This window comes from Cavia porcellus, unplaced genomic scaffold (assembly GCF_034190915.1).
Source record: "Cavia porcellus strain 051 isolate PalLab524CR breed Dunkin Hartley unplaced genomic scaffold, mCavPor4.1 scaffold_7, whole genome shotgun sequence".
Lineage (NCBI taxonomy): Eukaryota > Metazoa > Chordata > Mammalia > Rodentia > Caviidae > Cavia > Cavia porcellus.
Window position 1 is genome coordinate 48,706,989 of NW_026947490.1, and position 25,768 is coordinate 48,732,756.

General features: G+C 41.6%; 1 pseudogene; it reads left to right on the forward strand.

Annotated features, from left to right (window-relative positions):
- Positions 1-136: 136 nt before the first annotated feature.
- On the forward strand, positions 137-24,883 carry LOC100725905 (caspase-3-like; annotated as a pseudogene).
- Positions 24,884-25,768: the final 885 nt, after the last annotated feature.

Here is a 25,768-nt window from a genome sequence, read left to right on the forward strand (position 1 = left end):
AGAGGGATGCTGTCTGTGAGTTAGGGGAAAACTCATTTCTACCCAGTTTTGATTTAGGTGCCAGATGTGTAGAGATAAAAAAGAAAACAGAAAAAGAGCTGAGGACCCTTTACTGTGTATTGGACTAGATAGGAGTATGGTAGTGACAAGGACATGGAGGAAGGATGGTTACAATAGTGACTTTCATCTTGCTTTTCTTCAGATTGCAGTGACCCAGCTTGGTTTTCTGCTGCTCCTTATGGCGGCCACCCAAGGGTGCAGCGCAGGTGAGTCTCCTTCAGGGAGCCTGGGCTTCCCAGCTCATCTTTAGTTTTGGAAGAAAATAAGTAGCTGAGTTACTTCCATGATCTGAGCCTCTTCTGGGCTTACGGTGACATCTTTGAGTTGAGCTCAGTTCACCTTGGATATAGGCTGAATGCTGATTTCTGACCTCTTGAGGGACCTGACCTGTAGCAAGCAGGGTGCTACTAAGGCCGACCACAAATTTTCAAGAATTTGATTCACAGTACTGTTTGAAGCAGGAAGAACTTGGAGCTTCCCTAACCTCCACGTAGAGCAAACGCAGAAGAGCTGTCTGCAGGATGCTATTCACTGCAGCTGGGGGGAATCCTGTCCTGACCCCAGGGCAATAGATGTGTGGGTCTTGGTTTAGGCTCTGGGCCTCATTTTACCTTGAAGGGACTCTGGTAAGGCCTGTTTGTCCTCCAAGCCATTCCTCACTCCCATGGCCTTGGCCTTGGGCTTGTGTGGCAATTGCATGGTCTGCTTTGCTATAGTATATGAAGTTTTATTCAAATATTTCAAGGAGAAAGACAGACACTATGGTAACTACTATTAAGCCGGTTATTTGGTGGTGAAGCACTAGGTTGCTGAAACAGTCATACTTTGACTTGTATTGTTATATTGTTATGTCGTCTTTTATCTCAATCTCTCCCTTATTCATTAAAAAATGATTTAGTTATTTTTTATGGTTTTTTCAATTAAGGAGAAAAATTTTAAAAATTAGCATGATATATAATAGTAACATTTTATGATTTCCTATTAACTTGTTTTGAAGTCCTGTAATACTCCCACGATCTTGTTTTGACTGATTAGACTCTGTTCCATTCTGTATGATAGTATCAAGTTTGAGGGTATAGGCAACTACTTTGAAGGCAATAAGATTCACTAAGATGCCCATTCTGGTTTGACTATTGTCTCCTTTGGAAGTCCTGTAATGTTTACAAGGCTTAAGTTTTATTGGTCTTTTTCTCTACTGTTTTGTTCAACTTTATAATATCTAATGAGATAGACAATTCTTTTTAAGGAAACAAGAGACATTATGGTAACCATTGTTGATAACCTTGTACTCTGTTTTTACAGCATGTGCTATGTCTATCCTTGGTTTTGACTGACAGCTTTGTTTTGCCATATTTGACTTTATTCTCTCCCAAAAAAAAAAAGTAATAAGAACTAAGGAGTAATTGTTGGGAGCCGCAGCCCCGAGCCCAGTCGCCTCACTTGGCGGACGTGAGGCCTGTAGTAAAGAGTAAAGCCTGAGGTAGATTACCCCTCCCATCGAGCACATTAGTTTCCTGCTTACCGCGTAAGCAACCCGCTCAACAATATAGTCTGCCTGGCAACTGATGATGTTAGCCAATCAGCTTGCCTTGCTTACTTTAACATGATTGGACACTGTGTCCGTATATATACTGGTGCCACCCCTGGGGGGGAAGAAGAAGCCCGGAAGTAGAAGCCCAGAAGGAGCCGCGGGGAGCGGACCAAAGGAGGCTTCGGCTGGGAGCGATCCCAGGGCAGGCTGTACGGAGAAGAAAAATAAAAGAAAAGGTTGTCCACTACCAGACTTTGTCGTGTGTCCTTCCTGCCGGCCGGGAGCGACATCGACATTTGGAGGCCCGCACGGGGACTGATCACCCCCGAGACGTGACAGCGGACAACGCTCCAGTACAGAGCTGCGAGACAGGTGAGTTGGGGATAAGCCTGGGCTCTGGGTGGCGCGCACCTACAGGGCTTTTAGACTCCCCTCAGGCTCACGCGTAAGTGGCGGATTCCTTGGGCCTCACGCGGTGAGTAACATATTAAAAGATGGGAAACATGCTAGGTAGCAACACTAAGAGTGAGGGTGGTTGTGGAGAAAGCTCTCAAGAGCTTACAAAAGTACGCAGGGTATTTGAGCAGGCCCAGTCGGGGAGCTCCCGAGAGGGGCCCATCAAGGGGAACAAAGATGCTAAGGAGAAGGACGGGGCTCTAGCCTCGGAGTCGTCTGACTCCGAGGACGAGGGAAAGTTGAATGGCAAGGAGGCCAAAGAGACCAGCTGTCAGGAGCCTAAGTCGCTCGATAAGGAGTTGCAGGGTTCTTTCCCAGCGTTGCGCCGTGAATTGCGCTCCGCTCAACTTGGTCTGCAGAGGAGTAGAGAGCTCCTGAGCGCTCCCCGGCGCGAGAGGGAGGCGAAGCCTTCCGCCCCACCTTGGGGGCTGTTCCCGGAGGCGATCCCTCGCTGCGAGGCGGCCGCCCGGGAGCTCCCTTCCCCTTCGCCAGAACAGGAAGTGATGCACGGGCCCCCATTTTCCGCCCAATCATGGCCGCCGTCTTATGCTCCGCCGCCGGTGGGTCGGTATTTTTACAGGCGGCTTTGGCAGGGGGGACGTTTGTCTCATGAGGTACATCCACCACCTGGGATAGATAGTGGCCCCTACGGGATATTTCCTGTACAAGTAGCTATGGGCCAGGGACGTAATGCATGGGAGCCTTTTGAGATAAAGCAGATTAGAGAACTTAAAAATGCAGTTACAACCTTTGGGCCGACTGCGCCTTACACCATTGCCATGCTGGAGAACCTGTCTTCTGGGCCCCTCACCCCCGCGGACTGGATTCAGCTGGCAAAGGCGTGTCTGCCCTCGGGTAGTTACCTGGATTGGCGAGCCTGGTACGCAGAGTTCTCTGCAGAGCAGGCTGAGAGAAACGCCAATCGGGGAAACCGGGGGTGGAACAAGGAAATGCTTATGGGAGAAGGTCGGCATGCTGATGATCAGACTCAGTTCCCCGGCGCTGTCTATGAACAAATCAACGCCATAGGGCTCCGCGCCTGGAAGCAGGTAAGTGGTGCCGGAACAGCCTCCTTGTGTCTTTCAAAAATAATTCAGGGTACCACAGAGCCATTTGTTGACTTTGTGGCCCGAATGCAAGATGCTGCCGATAAGATATTTTCTGATCCGGGAGTGGCTCGACCGCTGGTAAGGCAGCTGATTTTTGAGCAATGTACAAAGGAGTGCAAGGCAGCGATAGCTCCTCATAAGAACAAGGACCTCAACGCCTGGATTAGGATATGTAGAGAGATAGGGGGGCCGCTCTCCAACTCGGGAGTGGCTGCTCTCCTGGCCGCGGCTGTACAGCAGAGGGGACCTCGCGGGTTAGAAGGGGAATGTAAGGCTAAAGGGTGTTTTGCCTGCGGGGAGCCAGGACACATTAAACGTCATTGCCCAAACAATGCAGATGCTAGGCCTCGCCCTAGGAATGAAGAACCATATGTTTGTGGGCGATGCAAGAGGGGATCACACAAAGCTGAGGAGTGTAGGTCGGTCTTTGATGCTCAGGGCAACCGTATTTGTGGACGAGATGCTAGAGGGCCAAAAAACGGCCAGAGGGGGCCCCCTTCACAGGCGGGCCCCCGCCCCAGAGACAGGACAGCTCAGGATGGCAGCCTTCAACAAGGGCCACCCCTGGGTCAGCAGGTGTGGACCTCAGTGTCACCTCCAGACTTATATTAGTGCCTGATATGGGTGTTCAAGTGGTTGAAACCACCTTTAAGGGACCGTTACCCGAAAATTCCGTGGGTCTGGTGATCGGGAGATCCTCCACGGCCCTTCGGGGTCTCATAGTAGTCCCGGGGGTCATAGACTCAGACTACACAGGACACATTAAAATTATGGTTCAATCTCTTGTGGGTACTATGGTAATCAATAAAGGAGACAAGATAGCGCAGCTCTTGCTGCTCCCCAGTCTCCACAAGAGATTCCCCTCAAAGCAGAAAATTAGAGAAAGTCAAGGTTTCGGTTCCTCAGGGGAAGTCTTCGAGGGACTCCATATAATACTTGATAAAAGGCCCATGCTCTCACTTAAGGTCAATGGCAAGAATATAACAGGGCTCCTAGACACAGGAGCTGACCGTTCCATTATCTCTAGAAAGGATTGGCCCTCCAACTGGCCCACCAACACTGCAGATAACACGCTGCAGGGCCTGGGGATGGTGTCAGCTCCTCAGGTTAGTGCTTCAACCCTGTTCTGGTGCGATGAGGAGGGTCATCAGGGCCATTTCCAACCATTTGTGTTGCAGTTGCCAGTGTCTCTATGGGGAAGGGACATCCTCACTCAGATGGATGTCACGCTTACGTCAAACTGCTCCCCCCAGGCTAAGGATATACTCAGGAACCAGGGATATACCCCCGGCAAAGGCTTGGGCAATGCCCTACAGGGTCGGACATCCCCAATACCAGTAGAGAACAAAAAAGGTAGGCAAGGGCTGGGTTTTTCTTAGGGGCCGCTGAAGAAGCTCTCCTACCCACTTCGATCAAAATCACCTGGAGGTCAAATGATCCGGTTTGGGTACCTCAGTGGCCCCTGCCTAAGGAAAAGCTATTAGCCTTGTCAGAAATAGTCAGTACACAACTTAGATTAGGACACATTAAGCCGTCAACCTCCCCATGGAACACCCCCATTTTTATAATTAAGAAAAAGTCTGGCAAATGGAGGCTGCTCCATGATCTAAGGGCGGTCAACGCACAGATGCAGTCCCTGGGGGTGGTCCAGAGGGGGCTGCCAGCTCTCTCAGCCATCCCTCAGTCCTGGCCAGTTTATGTTATAGATCTTAGAGACTGTTTCTTCTCAATCCCCCTGCATCCAGAGGACACCCATAGGTTCGCCTTTACTTTACCCACCATTAACCAAGAAAGCCCTGATCTCAGATACGAGTGGATAACGCTGCCCCAAGGTATGGCCAACAGTCCCACTATGTGTCAGATTTACCTTGATTCCCTACTGGCCCCCCTACGGAAATCCTTTCCCAAGATAAGATGTGTGCATTACATGGACGACCTTTTGCTCAGCGGCAGGGACCCAGACATGCTAAATAATATGCTCGGCCAGTTGGTCGAGGCCCTGAGACAAGCTAATCTGCATGTTGCCCCCGACAAGATTCAGGGAGGAGAAATGGTGACCTACTTAGGCGCGAAAATCTCCCCTATGCTAGTCTCTCCACAGAAGGTCACCATTAGGACGGATGGCGTTAGGACCCTAAATGACATGCAAAAGCTATTGGGAGACATTAATTGGATTAGGCCATATTTACATATACCAAATTCAGATCTCAAACCCCTGTTCGACCTTCTGAAGGGAGACCCAGATATAGCCTCCCACAGGAGGCTCACTCCTGAGGCAAGAGCTGCCTTACAGAGAGTGGAAAAAGCCTTAGGTGGGGCTACCTTACACAGAATTGAACCAGGGCGACCCTTTGATGTCTGTTTGCTACAGACTAGTCTACAGCCCACAGCGGTGATTTGGCAAAAAGGACCATTACTGTGGATACACCCTAAGGTCTCACCTGCAAAAGTCATAGAGCATTACCCGGAGGCAGTCGCTTCATTGGCCCTTGAAGCGCATGATAGAGCTGTCCAACATTTTGGCTCAGGACCACAAGCCATCCGAGTACCCTATACCGCCAGCCAGATCAAGACCCTGGCTGCCTGCATAGATACATGGGCCATTCTGAGATGTGTTTTCCATGGGGATATAAACAATCAATACCCTAAAGACCCTATCTTGTCATTTGTCACTCAGCACCCTATAATTTTTCCAAAGGTTACTGCCTCTGAGCCATTAGTCCCAGCAACTACAATATATACAGATGGCTCCAAGACGGGGATAGGCGCCTATGTGATCCTAGGCAAGCCCCCGGTTACCATACAATTTGAACCTGATCAGCCTCAGGTGGTGGAACTGCAGATCGTTAAAATGATTCTTGAACGGTTCTCAGAAGCCATTAATATTGTCTCCGATTCTAGGTATGTGGTCAATGCTATGCAAGTGCTTGAGACTGCCGGTTTAATTAGATCCACTTCCACAGTGGCTGGGCTGTTCCTGTCTATCCAGACATTGCTTCAGAACAGACACCATAAGGTCTTCACCACCCACATAAGAGCACATACATCCCTGCCAGGGCCTATGGCACAGGGGAATGCGGCTGCTGATACTGCCACTCGCCCGTTATGGATTTTTACCTTACTAACACCAATCGAGCGAGCCCGTGCCTTCCATGATAAGTTTCATGTCAATGCCAGGACACTAGCAAACCATTTCCATGTTTCCAGAGCAGATGCACGAGATATCGTGCGACTATGTGACTCCTGTGCCACATACAAACCTGCCATACCGATGGGAGTAAACCCTCGAGGTTTGATCCCTGGTGATGTTTGGCAGATGGACATCACACATATACAGGAGTTTGGGACTCTTAAATATGTTCATGTTTCCACAGACACTTGTTCTCACGTCATATTTGCAACAGCAGAAACAGGTGAAAAAGTGTCTAATGTGATCAATCATTGCCTGGCGGCTTGGGCCGCATGGGGCAAACCAAAAATATTAAAAACTGATAATGGACCAGCCTATATAGGCAAAGCCTTCAATGAGTTCTGCAAAATGATGGAGGTTCAATTAAAACATGGTATCCCATACAATCCCCAAGGTCAAGGAATCATTGAGAGGGCTCATAGAAGCCTCAAAGAAATTTTACAAAAACAAAAAGGGGGAGTAGGCCAAGGCCTGGCCCCAAAGGCACGATTATCCATGGCACTATTCACACACAATTTTTTAAATTTAAATAATGATAATTGCTCCCCAGCCGTGGAGCACTGCAACCCTTCCCCCAACCATAAAGGGTGGGTGAAGTGGAAAGATGTCCTGACAGGACAATGGATGGGCCCGGATCCAGTGGTCAGCTGGAACCGAGGCGCGGTTTGTGTTTTCCCACAGGAATCGGGACGAGAACCACTGTGGGTACCGGAGAGACTGACACGGGCGACAAAGCCCTCGACTAAAGATCAGACCTGCCCTACCGGAGATCCATCACAGACCAACCAACAAGATGAATAGAAATAGCGGTAGCCCGAAATGGACAAGAAGATCCTCAGGCATATGCATGGCTCGCTCGCCTAGCCTACGACCGAGTCTAGGGGTGGTGAGCTTCCCACACTCCTCCTCTAAAAAATTATGATATAGCAGGGTAGATGAGTCAATGATGGGTAAGAGCATGCCTCCCCAGCATGACTCAACCTAAGACAGGCCCTACCCCATCCTGCACGTAAGCCGCTGGACTGTTAGATGCTGCCCAGGTCTAAATTTCTCTCCGAGGGGATTTCTTTATGGAGAGGAAATGAGTGCAAGCTTGTGTGCATCCAGGTTCCGTCCAGTTTGTGCCTGGCCCTAGAAAAAGGACGAGGGCCTCAGGGCCTTGGCAGACCATGGGACGGCCGACCAGGGTCTAAGCCAAGGACCTACGGTGGGCCTACGCATAGGGCATAAGCCTCTGCACCCAGTCCAGGAAGGGCTACGATGCGCACATTCATAAAAAATAAAAAAGGGGGAGATGTTGGGAGCCGCAGCCCCGAGCCCGGTCGCCTCACTTGGCGGACGTGAGGCCTGTAGTAAAGAGTAAAGCCTGAGGTAGATTACCCCTCCCATCGAGCACGTTAGTTTCCTGCTTACCGCGTAAGCAACCCGCTCAACAATATAGTCTGCCTGGCAACTGATGATGTTAGCCAATCAGCTTGCCTTGCTTACTTTAACATGATTGGACACTGTGTCCGTATATATACTGGTGCCACCCCTGGGGGGGAAGAAGAAGCCCGGAAGTAGAAGCCCAGAAGGAGCCGCGGGGAGCGGACCAAAGGAGGCTTCGGCTGGGAGCGATCCCAGGGCAGGCTGTACGGAGAAGAAAAATAAAAGAAAAGGTTGTCCACTACCAGACTTTGTCGTGTGTCCTTCCTGCCGGCCGGGAGCGACATCGACAAGTAATAAAACCCAAAATGTGTAAATTTTGTTGTAAAATAGAGAAGGAAAAAAAGTGCTCTAAAAGATACAACAGCAAGTGTGCTTAGGGGTGTTAAATAGCTGACCATATTAATGTTTTTAGTTGGATCATTGAACACAACTGTTTGCAGTCTCACTGTTTGAATGTCCACTTTGTATCCCTTGAATCTGTGACTTGAGCAACTATCTGTAAGATGATAATATGTAATCTATTAACTGGGATTTCTTACTGTTTTTTTTTTTTTTTTGGTAGTTCTGTATTACTTGTACCCTTACACAGCTTTCTTTTGTTTTGTTGTTTCTCTTTTTCCTTTTAAATAAAATTTTTAAAAAATAATTGAAATCCCACGCTTTACCCAATACATAATGTATGTACAGTTTCCCATTCTTTGTATACAAAAACAAAAACCTACTAGAAATAAAACCCCATGCTTGGCTCCAATGTCTGTGCTACAACACTTACCACAGACATTATGGCACCTCTGCTTGGCTGCACTGCAGCTTGGGAGCAGAAATGGAGACAACGAACAGGTCTCTTACTCAGGATAAGCACTGGCCAAAACTAGAGAAAATGTAAAGCTTAATTTTCATTGTTGGTTTGACACAAAACCCAGCCTCCCCTTATCATTAATCTCAAACTCATTTCTCCACTGAACCAGAGCTTCACTGTCTGGGATGAAAGGCGCTGAGATGGCCAGTATCTTCTCCATTCAGCCCACCTGGCCTGGAATCCAGCGCAGACTTAACATATACCTCTCCACATAACCTGATGGAGATGCTAGGCTCTGCACAGAGCTCAGGGCATTCAAAGGAATTTAACACCACCCAACCTGCCAAGAAAAAAAAAACTTCTAGAGCATTTCCAAAAATCCAACAAAAAAGTATACTGAGAATAAACAGAAGTTAGGGAGAACAAAGAGAGATTCAGATGCGAATAGAGACAAAGAATAGAAAACCGAGAAGGGGAGGCCTGACAGGAGGTAGAGAAACGATCTAGCACAGCATGTCTCAGTCACAGAAGTCTAGCACAATGACACTTCAGCTTACTGTGGGAGAATGAATATGACTAACAGTAGGAAGGAAGAGAAGATAATGCAAGAGAAGAAACAACATGTCCAAAGGCCCAGAGAAAAGAATAAAGCAAAAAATATCCACCATACAAAGAAGTATAGATAAGTTCATGTGCTTGAAAGAGAGGGTACAAGGCAGATAGTTTTGGCTGTGTTTAAGAGACTAACAGGGACATAGAATAAAGGACCTTCAGTACTGATCTTCACTCCAGTACAAATCAGAAGAAAAGAGGCAGTGACAAGTTTTGTATTCAGAAACATTCAGATATAAGGTATTTGATACTCATGAGTTGATGATCCTTGTAAAAACATCTCAGCATCTTGAACCTTGGCCACCCCATGCCTCAAATGCAACTAACAAATACTGTTTTTATGAAGAACACATGAGGGGATGTTTAGCAAAACTTGTTTCTGTCCTTAAAAATACATAATGCAGAGAAATCTTGAAAATCCTTGTTTCTCATTGCAGAAAGGAGGGCTAAGAAGAAAGCAGTCTCTGGATACAAAGCAGAACACGCAATTGCCACATAAGGCCAAGGCCAAGGCCATGGGAGGGAGGAATGGCTTGGAGGACAAACAGGCCCTCCCAGAGTCGCTTCAAGGTAAAATTAGGCCCAGAGCCTGAACCAAGGTCGACCTTAGTAACACCCTCCTTGCTACAGGTCAGATCACTCAAGAGGTCAGAAATCAGCACTCAGCCTACATCCAAGGTGACCTGAGCTCATCTCAAAGATGTCACCTTAACCCAGAAGAGGTTCAGATCCTGGAAGTAACTCAGCTACTTACTTTCTTCCAAAAGTAAAGATGAGCTGGGAAGCCCAGGCTCCTGCAAGGAGACTCACCTGCATTGCACCCTCGGGTGGCCATCATAAGGAGCAGCAGAAATCCAAGCTGGGTCACTGCAATCTGAGGAAAATCAAGATGAAAGTCACTGTTGTATCCTTTCTTCCTCCATGTCCTCGTCACTACCATACTCCTATCTAGTCCAATACGCACTAAAGGGTCCTCAGCTCTTTTTCTGTTTTCTTTTTTATCTACACACATCTGGCACCCAAATCAGAACTGGGCAGAAACGAGTCTTCCCCTAACTCACAGACAGCATCCCTTTTCCCTCCAAACTGGGCCTGGAGCTGAGCGTTGCCAACCAGGTGGAAACTGTGTGTTTCCTCCACAAAGATGCTGAGGAGGAGTGAGGCTCTGAGTCTTTTATGGAGAAATCCCAGTGGGCACTGCCCAGATCTCCAGCCTCACCCTCTACTGGCATTATGCCCAGTGCAAGTGAGGCCTCTATTCTTGATAACAGAAAGAGCCCGCAGTCAAGGACAATTCTGAAAGGCCATTTACTAGCATTGCTTTCAGATTCAGGAATTTCAGGAACCAATTACCCCAAAATTCTTTTAAAATATGACCACTAAGAAGAGTTGATTTGTATTTTGGGGAAATTTTATTTGTATCTTTCATACCTAGTACACTTTATTAAATTTAAACATATACCATCAGGAGTCGTAAGCACATACCTGTAATCCTGCACTTGGGAGCCCGAGGCATGAGGATCCTTCAAAGTTCAAGACCAGCCTGGGCTACAAAGTGAGCTCAAGGCCAGCCTGAAAAGCATTGAAAGACCCTGTCTCAAAGAGGAAAAAGAAAATATGCCATTATAACATAATTTCATAAACAGAAAGTACAAACAACAAAACAGGAAAAAGATCACTTCACAAAACTCTAAACCTTTATTTCACCTTGAATAAATTTAGTTCAATACCATGACTTTATCTTTAATTTTCTCACTTTGTTATGAACTGCTGAATCTTTAATAACGACTATCTGCATTTTTTTAAGTAAAGTTGATGCTTCAGATTCATATATCTCTCCTTTCCCAGGGCCCTTCTTCAGTTTTCAAATCCCAGTCTGCTTAGCTCCCCCTCAGTGATATCACACACTGCGTACACCACTTTATTATAGCGCTGACAATGTGGTGATAATTTGGAGAAAAAACTTTGTCTTCTTGGTTCTTTTCTGCCTCTCTAGGTTCAATGCAATAATTTATATAAAATACTCAAATACATTAATGGAATAAAATAACACAGCATGCATTAAGAAAATCTCCAACAAAAGTACACTGCCTACAGTTTTGACAACCATCTGCTCCCCAGCATCCTGGCTACCCTCAGACCTGTCATGAGGCCCAGGATTATCCTGTAAAGGACCAGGAAGATCACCCAGCACCAATTAGAAAACATATCAAAATTAAGTATAACTACAGAATTCCACAGATATTGGTAACTTGGTGCAGAGAAGACTTAAGGCGAACTCTTGATGCTTAAGACTAGAGATGGGAGCAACAATAAAACAAAGCTTACAATGCTCAAGAGATTCCCAAATTTCCCATCCACCAATTCAAGTGGCTGGAAGGGCTCCTGGTGTACAGCAGATCTTACTGTCTGCAAATATCTCACAATGCTTTCCTAAGAACTACAAAATTTTTGTAAAGAACAACAGAGCAGTCTATCAGAGACAGTAGGCACAATGTCATGCTGTTAGAGGAAGAAAACGAACAGTCAAACTCAGGTACATTTTGTACTTATGCTAAAAAAAACTATAAAAACTGTACACATAGGAGGGGATTGGGGCTAAGCAGAACTAAGATGTTTTATATTTATGTAGCAATTCATTGCAATGAGTATAATCATTAGGTACTGTGAACAGGAACTCATAAAATGTGTTTAAAAGGATACATATATTTTCATTTTTATTAAGTTTATTGGTATATTTTAGATATACATACTGATCACATTCACAATACAGAATTTACACCTGCACGTGATGTGTGTTAAATAATTTTTCCCGTTCTCCTATCCTCCCAAAAATTACAAAACTCTCAATGAGCTGAACAGTAGTTTTTGAAAGAAGAAAGAAAAAAGACAAACACTTAGGTACACTTGCCAAAAGAAGAAAAACATAGAATTAAATCAAACAATTAAAAGCAAAGAAGGATTCAATGTGGCTGAATAGAAGAGGAGCCACATTGAATTACTTGGAGAAAATCAACTAAAAACAAAGGTAACTGGGGGAAATGGAGGGACATATATCCTGACCCCCGAATCAACTTAAAATAAGCCACGTGTACATCAAACAAACCATAGACATAGGATTTTATGAAATGGTGATCAAGATCACCATGCTGCTGGTGGCACTACTGCCTGTGTACTGAGCAAGAAGCACCAAACTAAGATGTCCTCAAGAAGCTGATAGACTGCAAATGTGTGACTAACTCAAGCCAAACAAGATAGATTTGGGATGAAAGGCACCTTGATTCTTACGCCTTCCTCCATGCTGAGGATGCAGAAGATTTCACCAGCACTACTCCATCCTCAATGGGCACCCAGATTTTTTTTGTCCTGTACGCTAGTAGCTAATTGGAATCCCAGCAACAAGGTTAGAGACCAAAGCAAAAGCAGTCCACAACCCTTCCTGCCCTGTAGTGTGAAAGGGGGATGAAAGAGGGATGCATAGAATTTGAACAATGTGGCACTCTCTAGGAGAAAGGAAATTCAAGCGGGACCAGGTAGACTGCGAGCTATCTCCACTGTGGGACAGAATCAATGAGTCAGTATGGTTAGTGATTCCTGCAGTGGTGGTGGTGGTGTTTTACAGGGGCACTGGTCAAGATTTCTAATCTACCAAACAAGTTTACAGCAAAGGCTTAAATATTTTAGACAAGTAATATGATTCTAGGGCTGCAGGAGAATCAAAAACTTCTAGCAGTGTTAGAGACAAAGATCTTCTGTGGCTGGCCTATATTTATTAAGTTTCCAAACAAAAAAGAATACTGAGGAATGTGTGGGAACTGAGCAGGACCTTCGGAGTCACTTCAAAGACTGTTCCACATAGTAGATTATACCAATTTAGGAGAACTGTCTTATCTCTATGATGAAATTTAAGGTAGGAGTGACACAGCAGGAGGGAGATGCCTGGAGTTGCAGTCTCTACCTAGTTAATTATGGTTGGAGAGAGGTGTCCGCAGCTGTAGCCTTACATGGCCATTTGAGGTGTCTCTGGCATTACAGGATTCAGCCAGGATCAGTGATTCATAGAGATAAGCTTACTATGAATCACTGCCCATCTCCCAACAAGGGACCTAACCCTAGAACAGACACACTGATGAACATGGAAAGTCAACTAGTTTATTTTAAATCTTGCTCAGAGCAACTTTGTAGTAGTCTCCAGCAGTTGTGGTGGTGCTGGTGTCATCCTGGCAGCAGCTGTGCAAAAGCAGTAAATGAAACAGCAAAATCCTTCATGCCATGTGGCCAGGGTCTTCAGAGAATTTAAACAACCTTGCATGGTATCACAGCAATAACTAGGAGGTTGACGCTCTTCCCATGGGCAGAGGAGATCAAAGTGGGATCAACTGACACTGCAGTGGCAGCAGGAGCAGAGTTAGCCCACAGTTCCCCACACACTCCATCTTGCAAAAGAAGACAGAGAACAAAAGGCAAAGTCAGTGAAAATGGAACAGAGATACCTGTATGATGATGGGAGAAGGCAACTCTCTGTAAGATGGAGCACCGTCAGCCTGCCTCTGTTTGAGGATGCCACAGCAACCAGAAGAGCAACACAGGGATCAACAGGGTAAGGAGTGTGTGGGTTGGCAGGCACATACAGAAAGTCACTGGATGAAGACCCTGGCCCCAGTCCCCCTATCTGGAGGCCAAGATCATCCCCTACCTGGCACTAATCCTACTGCAGAGCTCCATGGCTTAACATGCAGTTTATATAACTGATAGAGACACTACCAAAGAACTGTGGCTACAAAAGGAATTTGTTGTAGCTGTTTCTTCTTTGTTTCTTTCATTTTCTTATCTCTGTGCAGGAGTCTTTTTATTTTGTTTTGTTTGGTGTTACATTTTATGTGTGTTTAGATTTTTACCTTTGTGTATGTTTTGTTATATTCATCTCCTTTCTCTCTGTCTGCCAAAATTTTTATTGTTTTTATGACATTTTCATAAGAGCAAACATTGGATCAGGTATTTCTGGTCCACGTTGAGAACCTTTTGCCTTCTCCTGGATTCTCTCTCTTTCCTGTCTTGTTCTCCAGCTTCCCAAAGCTTGTGTGATCAATGTTTGTTCCCTATCCTTGCTTCCACTACATATCCCTTCAATTATCTCTGTGTTTTGTCCCCTATTCCACTTAAATTCTCCCACCACAGAGTAAGATTGCTCTTCTAAGGGAAAACTCTTTTGAGCACAAGTTTTTAACTTATATTACATTTTGTTATATAACTACAGGTCTTACCCAATGGTTAAAGATACCAAATAAATAGTCTCCATAGTTTTTAAGATACTAAGCTATGTTTGATCTGTTGCTATTTCTAGTGATACTACTTAGGAAGGATATAATACTTGTTATAATCTGCTATTCTACCTTTATAACAACACTGTGACTAAGGTCTTTACCATTACTATTGTCCAGTACCAAAGATCTGAGTGGTGAGCCAAATAGACAACAACATCTCTTCCTTCATAAATTGGGAACATTAAAAAAAATTGAGAATGTAGGATCTTGTGAAAGATACAAAGACCAAGAACCATCTACACCTAAAAGACATATCTGAGGAATAGACCTTTTCTAGAGAAGCCTTGATATTAGACATAAATCTGTCATTATGAGCAATTTACAAGCATCAACACAGAAAACAAAATAAAGTTTAAAAATGGAAAATGACAAGATGCAGAAACAAAATGTAACCAGACCTCCAGCTGACCCAGGACAAATCCAGGACATGATGCAATAAGACAAATCAGAAGTCACTCACCTCAGTTTTGTAGGATAATTATAAAAAAGTAAAAAATAAATAAACAAGTAAAACTAAGAGGCTACAGAGGAAACAAAGAAGAAATCATATTTCAGATAAAAAAACTCATGATGGCTATGATAAGTATAATGAAGAACTTGCTCAGCATGAACTAGAAATATATTTGAAGACTAGAGAAGCATAGAAAAATGCTGGAAATCAAGGGTGAGGCTTCTTCCTCTTCTCTTCTTTTTCCATCTCCTCCTCTCTTCCCCTCCCCTCTTGTTCTTCCTCCCTTCTACTGGGAATTGAACACAAGGCCTTTGCCCTGAGCTCCTTCACAACCTTTTAAATATTTTGCACCTCTTTAAATTGTCATGCTGGGGAGTTCTGGGCCTGCCAGCACCATTGGTTCCAGAGGCTGGGCAGCTTGGGATAAGTGTACCTGCACCACCCCCCAAGCCCACCGAGTTTAGGATTCTCACTCAGCCCATACAGGGAACTTCATGGCTTCCTGCTGTACTGGACAAGCTCAGTGGGCTTTGAGCAGGCCTGGGCCACCACTGGCCTCCCCACTCCCTGCCATGCTTGGTGGACTCTAGAGTTCTGAGCCTGCCTGTGCCCTAAATTCTGGAGACTGGCTGGCCTGAGATAAGTGTTCCTGCACCATCCCAAACCTGATAGTTTGGGATCATTGCTCCCACCAGCCAAGGAACTTCATGGCTTCCTCCACACTCACCCTGCCCTGCAGGGTTTGGGCTTACCTCCCCAACCCCCAGTGACCCTCTCTCAGTCCAGGGAACTGGGCGGCTAGAGTCCCAGAAGCTCAGGGCAGAGAAGATGCTTTCCACCAGGCCCTGGGGAAGTATTGGAATATTACTTGAAACACAGAAATACAAGAAAAAGACAAAAAAAAAGACAAAATGCAATCTCAAACATCCAGCCCATCCCAAGAAAGCCTAGGAGTCATGCAAATACAAGAAAATACATGCATGATGCCTGAAATACCTGACATGATAGCAACTGAAATAAAGAAGCAACACTGAGAAGCTTTAAAATGATTCAAACTAGAAATAATCTCCCAGATAAAAGAAGAAATGATAAAAGATATGAAAGAGATGCTGAACATATCTAAAGAAAACACAGTTTAAAAAATTGGAGGAACTAAACAAAAAGGTAGAATGCCTGGATGAACAATATAAGAAACAAATGGAATACATAAAGCATATGCAAAGAGATATACAGAAATCAAAAATTCCATTGAAAGCTGTAAAAACTGCCTCAGTGAAAGTGAAGATAGAATTTCAGACCTTGAAGACAAGATTGCAGCTAGTGAACAGGAAAGGAAAGATCTTCTAAAAATAACAAACAATCAGGAAATAACAATTCAACAGCTGCAAGATGATGCAAAGAAAAACATAAGATTGATAGGGATAAATGAAAAGGAAGGGGACAACATACAGGATGTCAGGAGGGTATTTAGAGAAGTAATAGCTCAAAATTTCCCAAACATGAAATTGGAAACTGACATCAGGATCAGTGAAGCATATAGAAGTCCAAATAGCAATAATCAAAATAAAACTACACCCAGACACATAATAATCACCATCCCAGAAATCCAACATAAGAATAGAATATTAAAAGCTGTCAGAGAGAAAAGACAGATCACCTATATAGGAAAACCTAGCAGAATCACAACAGATTCTAAGCACAAACAATAAAGTCAGGAAGAGCCTGGAGTGAAGTATTTCAGACCCTAAAGGAAAACAGCTTCCAATCCAGACTGATGTATCCTGAAATACTGCCCTTCAAAATGGTTGGAGAAATAAGATATTACAACAATGAAAAGCTGAAGAATTTCATGATCACCAAACCAACCCTGCAAATACTGAAAGAAATTCTAGATAGACATAGGAAAAACCACTAAACAAGGCAGACAATTAAACAGAGTGGAAATATGAAAAAGCCACAGCCGAAAGATAACGTGTCAAAAGTAAACCAATACGTATCAGTTATAACCATTAACTCAAATGGCCTCAATTCACCAATTAGAAGAAACAGACTGACAAAAATCATCAAAAATAACACCCAACCATATGCTGTCTACAAGAAACCAAACTAACCCAAAGGGAAACTCATAGACTGGAAGTCAAAGAATGAAAAATAATACTTCATGCAACAGGAATCCAAAAAAAAAAAAAACCACAGGGATACCTATTCTGTTTGCAGACAATGTAAACTTCAATCCAAGAATGATCCAAAGAGATAAACAAGGTCACTACATACTAGTTCCTTTCAAGAGGAAGAGATAACAATCTTAAATATATATGCACCAAATTTCAGAGCACCCAACTATACAAAGCAAGTATTCACAGAAATGAAAAATCAAATAAGCAGTAATACAATTATAACAAGAGAGCTTAACATGCCATTGACAGAAAGGGAGAGATCAACCAGACAGAAAATCAGCAAAGAAATAACAGAACTGAAACACACCTGTGAACAAACGAACTTGATAGACATATACAGAGTGTTCCTAAAAACAACATCAGAATATACATTCTTCTCAGCAGTACATGGAACATTCACTAAAATAGACCATACAATAGCCCATAGAACATGCTTAAGTAAATGCAATAGAATTGAAATTAGCCCATGCATGTTATCAGATCATAGCAACATGAAAGTAGAAATTAATGATAAAAACTGCAAAAGCCCCACTAACACATGGAAATCTTGACCAATCAGTGGGACACAAAGAAGAAACTTAAAATATCTACATGCCAACAAAAATACAACTTATCAGAATCTGTGGGATGTAATAAAAGCAGTCCTCAGAGGAAAATTTTGCAGTGAATTCCCACATCATGAAAACAGAATGAACACAAATACACAACACCTCAAACCCTAGAAAAAGAAGAGCGGTCAAGCCTAAAGCCAAACGAAGGTAGGAAATTATAAAGATCAGATCAGAAATTAATGCAATAGAGACTAAGAAAACAATACAAAGAATCAATGAATTAAAGAGTTGGTTCTTTGAAAGAATAAATAAAACTGAAAAACCCCTAGCTAACCTTATTTCAAGAAGGAAAGAAAAAAGTCAAATTCATGCAATAAGCAATGAAAGGGGTGAAATCACTACAGACTCTGTGGAAATATAGAAGATCATCAACACCTATTTCAAAAACTTCTACTCCCATTGGTTTGATAAAACAGAAGAAATAGACAGATTCCTAGAAACATGTGAAGTACCAAATCTGGGTTAAGAAGATGTAAAACTGCTGAATAGCCCAATTTCTATTAAGGAAATTGAAAATTAATTAACTTAATTATGAATAAGTAAGAGGCCAGGCCCAGATGGATTACTGCAGAATTCTACAAGAAATTCAAAGAAGATTTAAGGTCAAAACTCCTCAAACTTTTCAATATAATTGAAAGGGAAGCAATTCTTCCTAACCAGTCTTGGGAGCAAATATTCCTTTAGTACCAAAACCTCAGAAAGATCCAACTAAAAAAGAGAACCAGAGCCCAATCTCCCTAATGAACATAGATGCAAAAATTCTCAATAAAATATTGGCAGACAGAATGCAGCAAATCATTAAGAAGATTATGCACCACAACCAAGTGGGACTAATCTCAGGAATGCAGGGATGGTTCAACATATGTAAATAAATAAGTGTAATCCGCCATATCAATAGAGCCAAAAGAAAGAATCACATGATCATTTCTATAGACGCATAAAAAGCTTTTGATAAGGTCCAACACTTATTCATGATAAGAACCTTACAGAAAATTGGAACAGATGGTCTTTACCTCAATATAATAAAGGCCATCTATGACAAGCCAACAGCCAGTGTCACATTAAATGGCCAAAAACTGAAAACCTTTACCTTAAAATCAGGAACAAGACAATGATGTCCATTATCACCTCTTGGAAATACTAGCCAGAGCAACTAGATAAGAGAGAGAAGTAAAAGGAATAAGGATAGGAAATGAAGAAGTTAAATTATCATTATTTGCAGATGACATGGTACTCTACATAGAAGATCCCCAAAACTCCATTGAAAAACTCCTAGGTATAATAAATAAATTTAGCAATGTAGCTGGATACAAAGTCAACTCAAAAATCAGTAGCATTCCTATACACTAATAACAAAATCACTGAGAGAGAAATAAGAGAAGCCACATCCTTTACAATAGCATCCAAAAGAATGAAATAATTAGGAATCAATCTAATGAAAGAAGTAAAAGATCTATCCAGGAAAAATTATAATACCCTGAAAAATATATAGAAGAGGATCTCAGAAAATGGAAAGACATCCCTTGTGCATGGATAGGAAGAACAAACCTTGTGAAAATGGCCATACTCCCAAAATTGTTACGTAGATTTAATGCAGTTCCAATCAAAAGACCACTAGCATACCTCATAGATATAAAAAAAATCACTCCTAAAATTCTGGAACCTGAAGAGACCTAGAACAGCAAAGGCAATTCTAAGCAACAAAGGCAAGGCAGGAAGCATCACAATCCCTTACTTGAAGTTATACTACAGAGATACTGTAATAAAATTAGCATGGTACTGAAACAAAAACAGACCTGAAGATCAATGGAATGGGTTTGAAGATACAACTACAACTACAAACACACTTAACCACCTTATCTTTGATGAGAGTCCAAATGTGTTTACTGGAAGAAAGAATGTCTCTTTAATAAATGGTGCTGGAAAAATTGGCTCTCTATATGCTGAAAACTAAAACTAGACCCATGCCTATCACCATGTACTAAACAAAAGTCTAAATGAATCAAATATCTAAATATTAAAAACAGAAACACTAAATCTGTTGGAATACAAAGTAGGTAGAAATCTTGAAAACATAGAGGTAGGAAGAGAATTCATGGACAAATATCAAACTACACAGGAAATACTTCCCAAAATAAATAACTGAGATAACACCTATTAAGGAGTTTCTGCATGATAAAGGAAATCTCCAGGATAGTGAAAAGAAAATCCACAAATTGGGGGGAAAAAATCTTAGTGAACTCTCCCTCAGACAAAGGACTTTTGTCTAGAACACATAAAGAATTTTAAAATATCAGATGCCTGAAATTCAAAGACCCATTCCAAACATGGGCATCTGTGATGAACACATAGTTCTCAGATGATGAAATACAAATGGCAAGTAAATACATGAAAAAATGTTCAGCATAATTGATCATTAGAGAAATGCCAATTAAAACCACACTGAAATTCCATCTCACTCCAGAAAGAATGGCCAGGATCAAGAAAATTACCAACAACAAATGCTATAGAGGTTACAAAAAAAAGAAACTCTTCTGCACTGTTGGTGGGAGTGTAGTCTGGTGCAACTACAAATTCCTCAAAAAGCTGTGAGTGGAAGTCCCATTTGACCCAACTATCCCACTTCTGGGCATATTCCCAGTAGAACTGAAAGCATCATAACACAGTGATATATGTGCACCCATGTTTATAGCAGCACAATTTGTAATACCCAGACTTTGGAAACAACCTCAATGTCCATGAACTGAAGAATAGATTTTTTTTAAATGTGGTATTTTTATACAATGGAGTACTGCTCAGCCATAAAAAATGATCACACTGACATATTTAAAAATAAGTAGTCACAACTTGAGACCATACTCATAAGTGGAATAAATCAAACTTACATGTTTAAATACTGTATAGTCTCCCAAATATAAGAAATAGTAAGAGTACATAAAACTATATGGTAATCATGGTTCCCCATTATATGCTTTGAAGTCTTATATTTCATTCATAGGTTGGAATGGTTTCATTCTGCTATCTTTGATTTTATTATGTGTGATGGTATGAACAGCTACTTTGAAGCAAACAAGACATTGTGGCAGCCATTGCTGATTTAGTATCATCTTGCTTTGAAGTCCAACCATGCTTTCTTTTTTTTTTTTTTTAATTTTTACCGGTACCAGGGATGGAAATCATGACCACATGCTCTAAAGGCAGGCGCTTACGCCTCTGAACTAAATCCCCAGCGCCCATGCTTTCTTTCTTCTGTTTCTGTTGGTTCTACCAATGTAGTAGCCATTGTTCATTTTATATTATTTGGTTTTCAATGTCCTGTAATATTTTCATTCTCTTGAATTGTTTTACACTATTTTGTTATGTTTAATACGATTGTGTATAAAGGTGTGCTCAATTATTTCAAAGAAATAAGATGTTACAGTAGCTACTGGTGATATCCGGTTTTCTTGATGTGAAGTGCAGTCAGTGTTCCTTGCATTGTTTTGTTCTTATCTGCTTTACTCTGCTCTGTTTTGTTTTATTCTCTTTAAAACAAAATAAAAAATTAAAAAAGAAACCTGTAAAATGTTCTGCTGATTAACAAACAACAAAAATTGGCTAGTCTATTTATAGCCATAAGTTCCTAAAATCATAAAACAATTACATAATTCAATTTTATCCTCCATCTTTAACAGAGAACCCATTACTTGCAACTATAAAACAGGAGACAGGGGAGATGTAGGGAATGGCTGAAGCTGGAGACTGATCACACATTCCGGGGTGAGGCAAGCCTGTCAGAAAACAATGACTACTCCAAACAGGTGTTCCAGACTCAAGAACACCAAGCTCCTAGGTTGCCATGGATGCAGATTACTAGGCAATAGACTACCACGTGAAGCTGAGTGCTAATGTTTAAGTAAATGCACTACAGTGGTTAGCAGCTTCCCTCCTCCCATTCAGAGAGAGGGTCCTGACTTACCTCAGTTTTCATCTCTTGATTTTCCTACCCTCTCATTGTCTTTCCTGCAGGAAACATCAAGAGCTGCACTGTTTTGCAACAATAAACAGTGCTGGAAAAACTGGCTCTGCACATGCCAGACATTAAGATTGGACCCATAACTTTCACCATGCACTAAATGAAATTTGGAATAGATGAAAGATCTAAATGAAATATTAAATCTGGTAGAAGATAAAATAGGGACAATCCTTGAAGACACTGGTGTAGGCAAAACTTTATACATAAAACTCAATCACACACAAATTATCACAAAGTATCAACAATTATGAGCGACTTGTAAGCTTTTTCAATACAAGAGAAACCACCAACAGATTGAAGAGACAACCCACAGTGTCAGAAAAAATGTTTGCCAGCTGTTCCTCAGACAAAGGATTACTATCAGAAACATAGAATGAACTTAAAAAACCACACTCAACAAATTTAAAGACCCCATTGAAAATTAACATCTGAGATGAATACATACTTCTCAGATGAAGAAACACAAACAGCAAATAAATATCTGAACAAAAGTTTGACATCATTGGTCATTCAAGAGATGCAAATTAAAATAACACTGAGATTCCATCACACTCCAAAAAGAATGGCTATTATCAAGAAATTCACCAATAAAAAATGCTGGAGTTCCTGAGATGTAAAAGGAACCCTTCTCTGCTGTTGATGGGAATGTAGACTGATACAACCACTGTGAAAATAAGTGTGGAGATTCCTCCAAAAACAAGAATTGGAGGGGCTGGAGATTTAGGTCAGTGCGTAAGTGCCTGCCTAATGAGTAAAAGATCATGAGTTCAATACCCATTAGCAAAAATAACAATAATAACAATAAATAAAACAACAAAGATTGGAGGTTCCATTTGACTCAAGTATTCTCCTTCTCAGTATCTACCCAGCAGAATTAAATATGCTGTATGTGCACTTGTGTTTATATCAACACAGTTTATAATAGCTACATCTTGGATAAAACCCCAATATTCATCAACCAAGAAATGGGTATAAAAGATGTGAACTGTGTAAATAAGAAGTACTATTCAGTCATAAAGAAGGATAAATTAGAGGCTTTTATATGTAAATTGATCCGACTAGAGATCATAATCCTAAGTGAAATAAACGAGATGCATATGTGTAAAGGTAGTATTGTCTCCCTACTGTGAGAAGCTTAAAGAGTAAATAAGATCTAAAATATACAATAGCTATTCTAAAATGGGAAGAATCCTCAAAAGAAAAGGGAAAATAGTATAACGGAAAGCAGAAAGGAAGAAAGTAAAAAGCAAAAAACATTACATTAAAAATACATGATAGATACAATATTTATTTCTCTTAGTTCACTGAAAAGAAAGGATTGTGTTAATACTGTTTGGACAATTAAATGCCAATATCTTATACTCTGAGTAACTAATTTAAAGATAACAATACACAATGTAAGTGATTGTTACCTTCATATCTTGTTTCAAAATTTTATTATATTCTTTTTCCTCCTTAAAAATCTAAAAAAAAACAAGGAATAATTAAAAACCAAACCAACAGCTGCAAGGTGATGCAAAGAAGAACAACATAATATTTTTCAGAGTCAATAACAGAATGGGAGTCAGCACAACTCGCATAAAAAAACCTGTTCACTAAAGTAATGGCAGAAACCTTGCTGAAGGTGAGCAGATCAGCGAGTTAAAAAAAAAGCAGCCACAGACAATGCTGAAAACTCAGTGGATGCAAAGTCCATTAAAAATTTACAAATTAAGATTACATGGAAGTAAATCAGTTAACTCTGGAATATTATTGGGCAAGGGATTCAAAATGAGTTATTCTGAAATGGGCTTATGTACAGTAATTAATAAGAACTTTCACTAAAGCACTGTAGATGCAGCAAACATCAGAGAAATATTAATAAACTTCAACTATGAATTGAGCAATAAAAATGATCTTACATGTGAAGAAATAATGGAATTAATAAGCAAAATTCCTAAAGAAGACCATAGCAAAATGAGCAGCATTATTTGCATAATGCTAAGCCATGGTGAAGAAAAAATCTTGGAAGAAATGGACCTGTTGACTTGAAAAAATTAACAGCCTTTAAGAAGATATATCTGTAAACACCCAGTCAGGAAATCTAAACTTTTCATTATTCATATTTGCTAGGATACAGAACTGGACTGTGGCATTGAGACAGACAGTGGTTTTGATGATGGCTTGGCATGCCAGAAACCACCAGGAGAGGCCAACTATATGTATGCATATTCACAGCACCAGGTTACTATTCCTGGTGAAATTCAAAGGATGGATTCCAGTTCATTCAGTCACTGTTGTATTTTTTGCAGGCTGCAACTTTACAGGCCTTCCTTTCTGGTCAAACTCAAAATATTTGAAACCATTCTGCTGGGCTCTTTGTTCTTGATTCTCAACATATATCTGGCCAACAGCTCCCAACAGTAGCCATGCCACCACCTCAATGTGATTTCTGCCTTGAAATTCCTTCTGCTAGGTGCTTAGCTCAGTGCCCTTCATCTCAGTTGCAGGCAAAGTCTTTGCACATAAACAAAATGCAGAGAGATATTTCTGGAAGCTTAACACCCAGAGTCAGTCCTCATTCCTAACTGAAATCTCCTAAAACTGGTCTTTGCTGCCTGCTTTTATATCTGCCTTCTGGTCTTCTGAGTGGAGAGCAGAACCTCCCAACTTACATTCCCGCACTGCCTCTTCAGCCAGCATCTCCAAACTGTTCCAGGTTCTTCCACATGCCAATTCCAAACACTCTTGAACCATGTGGTCAGTTATAGGCACAGTAACATCCATCTTCACACCAAAATCTGTCTTTTATTTTCTCATTGATGAGACAAAATACCTGACTCCCAAGTTAAAGAACAAAAGGTTCATTTGGCTCACAGTTTGAAGATGTTTCAGTCCATAATCAGCTCTCTCTAATGCAGGACCATATCACAGAGAAGAAACAACAGTTCATAGCATGCAAAGTAGGTTACAGCAAAAATAGAGAGCATCAGCAGCCCTACCTTCCATTTTAACTGAAACACAGACTGGGGCACTTTTAACACCAGAATCACACCCTTAATTCAAAAATCACACAGGCTAGATCCAGCTACCTCCAAAAGCCTCACCAATGGCTGCATGAGCTTTTGGGTGGACAACTAGATATAAGCGAGAAAAATATTTAGAAAGAAACATTTAAGTTGCTGGATACACTAGATAAAACTCTTGAAGAAATAGGTATAGGTAAAGACTTTGTGTGCATGTGTGTGTGTGTGTACTTGTGAGTGTGTGTGTGTGTGTGTGTGTGTGTGTGTGCATGTGTGTGTGTGTGTGTGTGTCTACCTGGGATTGAACTCAAGACCTTACACTTGTCAGGCAGGCACTTACACCACTGAGATAAATTCCATAAATTCCTGGCCCGAGGCAAGGACCTTTCGAACAGAACATCAATGGCACAAGAAATAAAGTGAAAAATAAAGAATAGGGTTATAGTAAATTAAAAAGCATAGCAGAGAAAAGGAAACAATCCACAGAATGAAGGGACAACCTACAGATTGGGAATTAACATATTAATTCTTTTTATATACCCAAACTTTCCCTCTCTCACCCCTCACCCCTCCTTTAATCTCTTGGGTTTCCTCCCATTTGCAAAAGATCTATCTCTGTGTTTTCTATTAGCTATCCTTTATTTTCTTATTTAATTATTTTTGCTTGAGTTCCTCATATAAATGAAGTTATATAATATTTAAGCTCGTATATTTGATTTCATTTGCTTAATGTTATACTCCTGATTATCCAATTGCCTCCAAATGATTAAATTTTTCGTGGTTTCTGGCAAGATAGTACTTCATTGTGAAAAAGCATCGATTTTCTTTATCCATTCATCTGTTGATGGACATACAGGCTATTTCCAATGTTTGGCTATTATGAATTGTGCTAGTCTAACCATGGGTGTGCGCACACCATTGTCATATAATGTCTTTAGCACTTTTGAGAAAATACCCAGATGGGAAATAGCTGTGTATTATCTATATGTACCAACTCCCC